The sequence below is a fragment of the Malania oleifera genome, chromosome 10, assembly GCF_029873635.1.
Source record: "Malania oleifera isolate guangnan ecotype guangnan chromosome 10, ASM2987363v1, whole genome shotgun sequence".
Taxonomy (NCBI): Eukaryota; Viridiplantae; Streptophyta; class Magnoliopsida; order Santalales; family Ximeniaceae; genus Malania; species Malania oleifera.
Window position 1 is genome coordinate 66,498,232 of NC_080426.1, and position 9,177 is coordinate 66,507,408.

At 38.5% G+C, this 9,177-nt stretch overlaps 1 pseudogene; it reads right to left on the reverse strand.

Moving 5' to 3' along the window:
• Positions 1-2,048: 2,048 nt before the first annotated feature.
• On the reverse strand, positions 2,049-7,956 carry LOC131166724 (uncharacterized; annotated as a pseudogene).
• Between the last annotated feature and the right edge of the window lie 1,221 nt (positions 7,957-9,177).

Genomic DNA, 9,177 nt, shown 5'->3' on the forward strand with positions numbered 1-9,177 from the left:
GCATGTTAGTGGCACATGATTCATTAAAATTATTCAACATTGAAACACACGGCAATTCATAGAATCAAAAAGGACTTTCATTGGTTGTAATGTAATTCGGGTAAGAAGGAAAGGGGATCAAAATTGTGATGGTTTTCAATGTGGCTTAGGACACTACCCATGACCATCACAAATTCTAACCTATCCAAACACATAGTTAAATACCCAAACATAAAATGGGATTGAAGAAAACCCACCATACAAGGTTGTAAACCTCAATCTTTAAGAAGTTATTACTCGAGAGGGCTACAAATGGGGCATTAAATATGGCACCAACATGCTAATAATAAAGGGTATGCCCAGAGTTTTTTTTTTTTGAATGACCCCAGTCCTATGTTCCTTCAACATTTACAAGCCACTGTCAACAATGCCAACCCTTGAACAATATTTACCCACAAAATATTTCCCTAAGCTGGCCAAGAATGGGGAAAACACTAACAGCTCAAAAACAGGGTACAAATGATATTGAAAGTTAGAAGAATTAAGGCTCGAATTTTCAAGAGGGCCTAAGATCATGTTCTATAAATTGCCACAATTCAGTATTGAATAATAATAAGGCTTAAATATATGTCACTAACAGTGGGAAATTTATGTATTGAATTAAAATTACCCCCAATTGAAAGATAGGCACAAATATGACAAGAAGGTTTAAGTCTCCACTTGATTTGTAAGGACCTCATTCACAAGCATTAATAACTCAAATATGTTTCAAATGGCTTGTAGATGTGCACGAGTGAGATGCCAAATTGATGATTAAGCATGTCTCAAAACAAAGTATTACACTAAGTCTATGAATCACATAAGAGCATACTAGAAATCAAACAGAGTTTAAATTCACTCATAAAAAAGTCTTCTCTCTTTCTCACTCTTTTTTAGAAATATATATATATATATATATATATATATAACTGATATCTTCACACCCCCCAACTTAAATTATGCATTGCCCTCAATGTATATAGATGAAATAAGAAGAAAAGATTAGGGAGAGTAAGGAGAAGGTATCACCTTGAGAATGAGTCTACGACATATCTGTAATTAATGGGTAAGAAAAAGGACAAAACACCAAAATCAAAGTAAATGTCTGGGCTGCGCACGCCGGTAATCTTATCCTGACAACAAATTTAAGAACTAGGAAGGAATGCCTTTATTTGATGGGGTTTTTCTCTAGCCTTCCAGACCTGAATGATCTTCCTGCAACCAACACAGACAGTAGGATAAGATGACAGGTTGTCTGCCCTTTCAAAAAAAAATCTGGAAAATGAGATGTAATGGTGTTTATAAATGGGAGTGAATGCACAAGGGTTAGGCACTCAAGACATCCGTTTGATCTTGCACTCCAAAATTTCCTAGCTTCTTTTAAAGGCTCTCAATCATCCCCATGGCAGGATCATCATCCAACCCTATTCGGGATCTGAATGTGGCACCAGATGTGACGACCAGTCCTAATGAGCTACTAAGATATATCCCTGTTCTATCTTATTTTTCACCTCAGCTCCAAGGTGATGTAATGAAAACTGAAATGGTAATGGCCACAATATCTGATACAAGTGCAACTTCCCATGCGATTTCTATGAGTGCTCAGGTGGTCACTTCGATATCTCACTTGACCCAACGTCTGTAGAGTCGGAACACTACTCTGAACCGCCTCCAAAATGAGATTCCCTTTCTGCAGCAGAAATCCAGAGAAGACCTACAAAAAGTAAAAGACTTGCGGCAAGAAAATAAGGAGCTGAAGCGAGAGGTCAATAAGCTGAGGAGGCTGGTGGAAAATTACTCCAACGATCTTGGGCCTAGGGTAGCAGGGCTGGAGGAAAGTCGGGAGCATTTCCAGAAGGAACATAAACGTCTCAAAGCCATGGTGCAAGAAAAGGGCAAGACCTCCTGCTTTTCAACTTGAGGGGGGAGGCATGACAAAGATTCGGTCTAAGGGTCTTTTCTCTTTTTCCTTTTTTTTTTTTTATTTTGAAAATAATAGACCGAGTACCACAGTGTGTAAACCTCTCCCCCTAACTTGAAATGTACATTGTCCTTATTGTCCAAAGTGATGGCATGATGCAAGCCTGCGAAAAAGGGTTAAAAAGAACACAGGAGAACAAGAATAGTTAAAATAGAAGAGAAGAAAGAGAGAAAAAAAATAAAAAATAAAAAAAATAAAGATACAAGAACATAAAAATAAAATAAAGAAAGTGAAATATATACAAGACTACAAGACTAAATGTGGTCTAAGTTGACGGGAAGTCCTGGTAAATAGGATCCACCATTTCCTCTCCACTGTTAACACAAGGGAAATCTTCCAAAAATGGTTTTAGACGTTACCCAGTTACCTTGAAAACATTACCATCTTTGGGATTCTTAATATCCACAGTGCCATGAGGGTAAACCGCCCTTACTATGTACGGACCTGTCCAACGGGATCTTAGCTTACCTGGAAACAAGTAAAGCCTAGAATTGTACAATAAGACCTTTTGGTTAGGTTCAAATTGTCTCCTCATAATATGTTCATCATGAAAACCCTTTACCTTCTCTTTATAAATTCTAGAGTTCTCATAAGCATCTCTTCTTAATTCTTCAAGTTCATTTAACTGCTAATGACGATGGTCACCGGCCATTCCAAGATTGGAATTCAAAGTTTTAATGGCCCAGTAGGCTTTATGTTCCATTTCCACAGGTAAATGGCAAGCCTTACCATAAACTAGCCTATAAGGAGACATACCCAAAATGGTTTTGAAAGTAGTGCGGTATGCTCAAAGCGCATCAACCAATCTCAAGGACCAGTCTTTACGATTCGGGTTTACTGTTTTTTCAAGGATATTTTTAATCTCCTTATTAGCCAATTCTGCTTGCCCATTAGTTTGCGGGTGATAGGCTGTTGAAACTTTATGGGCGATACCATATTTTTTCATTAAAATTTCAAAAAATCTATTACAAAAATGTAAGCCGCCATCACTAATGATTGCTTTGGGCATCCCAAAACGAGATAAAACATTTTCTTTTAAAAACTTGATCACCACCTTGTGATCGTTAGTTCTCGTTGGAATAGCCTCTACCCATTTGGATACATAGTCCACCGCTAAAAGAATGTACAGATAGCCAAAGGAGGAGGGAAAGGACCCATAAAATCGACGCCCCAACAATCAAATATTTCAATAATCAAAATAGGGTTTAAGGGCATCATATTTCTATGTGTAATCCCTCCTAACCTTTGGCATCTATCGCACCGTTTGCAAAATTCATGAACGTCTTTAAAAAGAGTGGGCCAGTAAAAACCACTTTGTAAAATTTTTGTGGTGGTTTTTCTTGAAGAGAAATGCCCACCACAGGCTCCACTATGATAGAATGAGATGACACCTTGAGTCTCTTCATTTGACACACATCTTCTCAAAATCTGGTCTGGACAATATTTAAACAAGTATGGGTCATCATAAAAGAACTACTTGACTTCAGCCAGAAATTTTTTCCTATCTTGGGCATTCCAATGTGATGGAAGTTGCCCAGATATGAGATAGTTAACAATGTCGGCGTACCAAGGTAGGTTTGCCACAAGGAATAGTTGTTCATTCGGGAAACTATCTCTGATAGGGATGTGCTGTAGAGGGTTATCAAATACCAGTCGGGACAAGTGATCAGCTACAACATTTTCAACTCCTTTCTTGTCTTTAATAATTAAATCAAATTCTTAAAGGAGCAAGATCCACTGGATGAGCCTTGGCTTAGCATCCTGCTTAGAGAGCAGATACTTGAGCGCAGCATGATCTGTAAAAATAACAATAGGTGAACCAATGAGATATGACCGAAACTTGTCCGGTGCAAAAACTATTGCTAGTAACTCCTTTTCTGTGGTGGTGTAATTCATTTGTGCATCATTAAGAGTTCTACTAGCATAGTACACCACACAAGGTTTATTATCTCTCCTCTGCCCTAGCACCGCTCCAATGGCATAATCACTTGCATCGCACACAAGTTCAAAAGGCATGTTCCAATCTGGTGGTTGCATTATAGGCGGAGAAATTGACATTTTTTTCAGTTTTGAAAAAGCCGCTTCACATGCATTTGTCCACTCGAATGGAACATCCTTAGCAAGAAGGTTGCACAAAGGACGTGCAATGGCACTGAAATCTTTTATAAACCTTCTATAAAACCCTACGTGTCCAAGAAAGGACCGCACATCCTTGATGCAAGTTGGTGTAGGCAAATTTGAAATAATTTCTACCTTGGACTTGTCTACTTCTATCCCCTTAGCAGAAACAATGTGGCCCAACACAATACCTTGTGTCACCATAAAGTGACATTTTTCCCAATTTAAGACGAGAATTTTCTCCTCACATCTAGTGAGGACACAACCTAAATTTCCCAGGCATCACTCAAATGAGTCATCGAAAACAGAGAAGTCATCCATGAAGACTTCCACAATTTCCACAACCATGTCACTAAATATATCCATCATGCACCGTTGAAAAGTTCCCGGTTCATTACACAATCCAAAGGGCATTCTCTTGTAAGCAAATGTGCCAAAAGGACAAGTGAATGTAGTTTTTTCTTGGTCCTCTAAGGCAATCTCGATCTGATTGTAACCAGAATACCCATCCAAAAAACAGTAGAAAGAGTGACCAGCCACTCTCTCTAGGACCTGGTCCAAAAAAGGAAGCAGGAAATGATCCTTCCTCATGTAAGAGTTCAATTTTCTGTAATCAATGCACACGCGCCAACCCGTTTGAATATGAGTTGGAATTGACTCATCATTCTCATCAACAATCACAGTCACTCCCGACTTCTTTGGTACCACTTGAGTGGGACTAACCCACTTGCTATCAGCGATGGGGTAAATGATACCTGCATCCAAAAGCTTCAAGACTTCCTTCCTAACTACCTCTTTTATTATAGGGTTCAATCTACGCTGTGGTTGGTGAGATGGTTTGGCATCTTCCTCAAGGTAAATCCTATGTGTGCAGACCAAGGGGCTAATACCTTTGATATCAGCTATGCTCCATCCTATAGCACTCTTATGGGATCTCAACAAGTCTAACAATTTGGCCTCTTGGGCTTCCTCTAATGTAGAGGATATCACCATAGGGAAAGTCTCTCCCTCACCCAGAAAAGAATATTTTAAATGTGATGGCAATGGTTTTAGCTCAGGCTTGGGTGGTTGGACATGAGATGGTAAAATTTTAGTCTCAAAAGGAGTTAACTCCTCAACTCTAGGAATCTAACCATGAACTTCAAAGACCTCAACTATATTGAGAAGCGAGCGGAAGTGCTCTACTTTAGGGTTCTCAACACAGTCATCCTCCACAACATTTACCAGGCATGCTTCAAGAGGGTCTTCATAAGAGAAGGCATCCAAGTGTTCTTGCGAAATAGCATCAATGCAATTGGCTTCAAACACATCACCATCATCCCCAACTTGCTTCATGACATTAAAAATGTTATGTTCAGCAGTCATGTTCCCAAATGAGATTTTCATTAAACCATTCCTGCATTAGATGTTAGCATTGCTCGTAGCAAGGAATGGTCTACCAAGGATAATAGGAATGTGGGAATTTTTGGTCACCACTTGTTGAGTATCTAGTACCACAAAATCAACAGGGTAAAATAATTGATCCACTTGTACTAAAACATCCTCCATGACTCCCTTAGGGATCCTAATACTTCTATCTGCCAATTCTAAGGTCATCTTTGTTGGCTTCAACTCTCCCAACCCAAGTTGTTCATAGATAGAGTAGGGGAGAAGATTCACACTCGCCCCCAAATCAAGCAAGGCACGCTCGAATTTGAATTCCTCTGTCACTATGGAAATGGTCGGGCTCCCAGGGTCTTTGTATTTGGGAGGTGTAGTTGCATTTAGGATTGAGCTCACTTGTTCAGCCAAAAGGACTTTGCTATGCACATTATGCTTTCGCTTCACAGTGCACAGATCCTTTAAAAATTTAGCATATGTAGGTACTTGCTTTATGGCATCAAGCAGAGGTATATTCACCTTCACTTGTTGGAACAATTCAAGCATTTCAACATTACACCTTCCCTTTTGAGGAGCCTTGAGTCTTTGTGGGTACGGAATGACTATTGGATCTTTTGCAACAACTTTCTCACCCTCAATCTCTTGGGGCTCTTGCATCACCTTATTACTCTTAGATTCATGAATATGCTCTTTGAAAACATTGCTTGAAGAGCCTTCATCATTTCCTTTTGAAATCTCTTTTTGTGGAATTTTTATTTCAACTTTCTTACCACTTCTAAGGGTAATGGATTTAGCATGCTCCATAGTCACCTCAGAGTCACTAGTACTTGCAATACTATGTTGACCCACTGGATTAGCTTGGGGTTGGGAAGGAAATTTACCTTTTTCTTGTTGAAGTACCCTAACAGCAGTGTTCAACTTAGTAATTTGAGCTTTCATGTCCCCAATAGATTGAGTGATTTGAGAAATTGATTGACTCGTGTGGGCTATGAATTGTTGCAATTGATCCTCCAGACTTATTTTATGAGGGGGTTGGTATGGTGGAGCACTTTGTTGCCCTGGAGGGGCATATGCTTGAGGATGATTTTGAGTATACCCTTGAGAACTTTGACTTTGATGGAATTGGGCTCCCTACCCTTGAAAATTTGATGGGGCATTGTGATTGAATCTTTGAGCAGGAAATGAAGGATTAGCCACCTCTTGATTCCTCCAACTAAAGTTAGGGTGATTTGACCACCCTTTGTTGTAAGTTTCAGAGTATGGATTGTTGAAGGGCCTTTTGAATTGATTCAACGAATTTACACTTGCTTGACCACTAATCACTTCTTTCAGAGAGGGAATGGTGGGACACTCACTAGTGGAGTGTTCCTGGGTATCACAAATTGCACAAACATTTTCCAATCTAGGTCCAGTGGTAACCTCATTTACCCTCTTCATTTGCAAAGCCTCCATTTGCCTTGTGAGGTTTGCAATCTTAACTTTGAGTTGGTACATCCCTTCTCCACTCTGAATACCAGGGTGCCTTGATGTTCCAATGGATTGAGGAGTGCCCCAAGTTTGGGCTCGTTCCGCCAAAACATCAAAGTAATCTAATGCATCCTCAGGTGATTTGTTTAAAAACTCACCATTGCACATCAAGTCGATATACTAATGATTCTTAGGTGAAAGTCCTTGCATGAAAAAGTTCACAATTTGCCAAGTATATAGACATTGGTTTGTAGAAGCTCCTTGAAGCGTTCCCACACTTGATGAAATTCTTCATTCGGTTTTTCAGAAAAATTTTGAATTTGTTTGGTCAAATCAATGGTTTTTTGTGTGGAAAAAAACTTCTTCAAGAAGTCTCTTTGAATTTCTTCCCAAGATGTAATAGAATGAGGTTTAAGGGAATAATAACCATGACTTAGCTTTATCCTTTAAGGAAAAAGGGAAAAGCTTAAGTTTACCATATCTTCAGGGACAACGGGGTTAGTAAGAGTTGAACAAACCTCTTCAAATTCCTTTAGATGTAAGTAAGGGGACTTTGAATCCATCCCATGAAATGTGGGCACCATCTTAATCATTTCAGGTTTCAACACAAAGTGGTGAGCTTGCATTGGTAAACGAATACAAGAGGGCTCACTAGACCTTGGAGGATTGAAATAATCTCCTAATGTTCTTGCATGTTGAATGATGGGAACAATAGGGACATTTTGATAATTTGGGGCATTTTGAAAATTTTGAAATTGTTGTGCCCCCATTCCTTCTTGGTCTTGCATATTACGTTGATTTCCGAAGAAAGGCAGTTGCCCCACTTGACCTTGGCGAAAGGGTTGGTTGTTGTCACCCCCTTGATTAACTTGAGCGAATAAGGGGTTGGCTTCTCCATATTGGGGTGGAGCATTCCTGGGAGAGTGAATTGGGCCTCTATTTCCATCCCTCTTATGTGGAAGTTCTTGGTTATTTTGTGGTTCCAACGCCATTGGTCCTCCAGAGGATGAGGGTCCTCTTTGGAAATTTATGGATGGAGGTGCTTGGATGGGCTCTTTCGAGAATTCTAAGTGATGTTGAATTACTCTAGAAGGCCACTCCCTAACTAGCCTATTAGTTCCATCACGAACCCAACTCGACATACACTATGATAACAAAATTCAAGAAAATGAAATAAATAATTAGTTCCTGCAAAAGAAAGAAAATGTTACTACAAGTTAATATAAACAGTTCAGGCGGTACAACCGTCCATGGAAAACAAGGAAACATAAATACAAATAAATGTACAAAAATGAATAAATAAATAAATAAATATATAATAGTTAGTACAAGTAGGCGGTAGAAAAACCAGCCATGGTATATACATATATATAGATGCACTTCTTCTTCTTCTTCTTCTTCTTCTTCTTCTTCTTCTTTTTTTCCAAACTTAAACTAAATCCCCGGCAATGGCGCCAAATTCCATTGTCAAGCATAGTAAATCTTGGAGTCCCAAGGTCATTTCCACAGGGATTCAATTGGTAAGTTTAAGAGTTCGTACGTCACAAATTAATTCAGAGTGAGAGGTGTGGGGATTGATTTTAATGAATACAACTATCACTTGATTATAACAATTTAATTAAAGGGTTAGGCTTTAGATTTCATCATAATCTCATAATTGGTAATCAAATCTCATCTTTATAACTCAACCAACATCAATATACCTATTGAACTTGATCGGAAAATATGTCGTTTGAAATGCATAGGTTTGACAAAAATTGTTGAATAATGTCAAATGAAAATATTTTAGCAAACTTTTAGAATGTAAGAACAAAAAGCATTGGTTGTGTCAAGATTTAACTTGTCTACAATCAATCAAGAAGTTTACAAAACCAAAAGTTTTTAGAAAAAGATCATTGAACATTAACCAATCTTAAACATAAAATACTTGAAGACTGAGATGAGAATTACCAATAATAAGATGTAGGACTCCACCCTTAGCCTAACTTGAAATTTAGTTGGCCATTAGAATGAAAAGAAGAAATACTTAAATTAAAAACTTCCGAATGTTTACAAGGAAATGAGAGAGAGAATACAAGAAAATGAGGTCCTCCCTAAGGCTAACACAAGCCTCTTATTTATAGGTTGAAAAACTACTACTTCCACTCCAAAACCTAACACAATTTATTAGTTACACTCCTATACCTACCACAAACACCTTCACCTACCAAAAA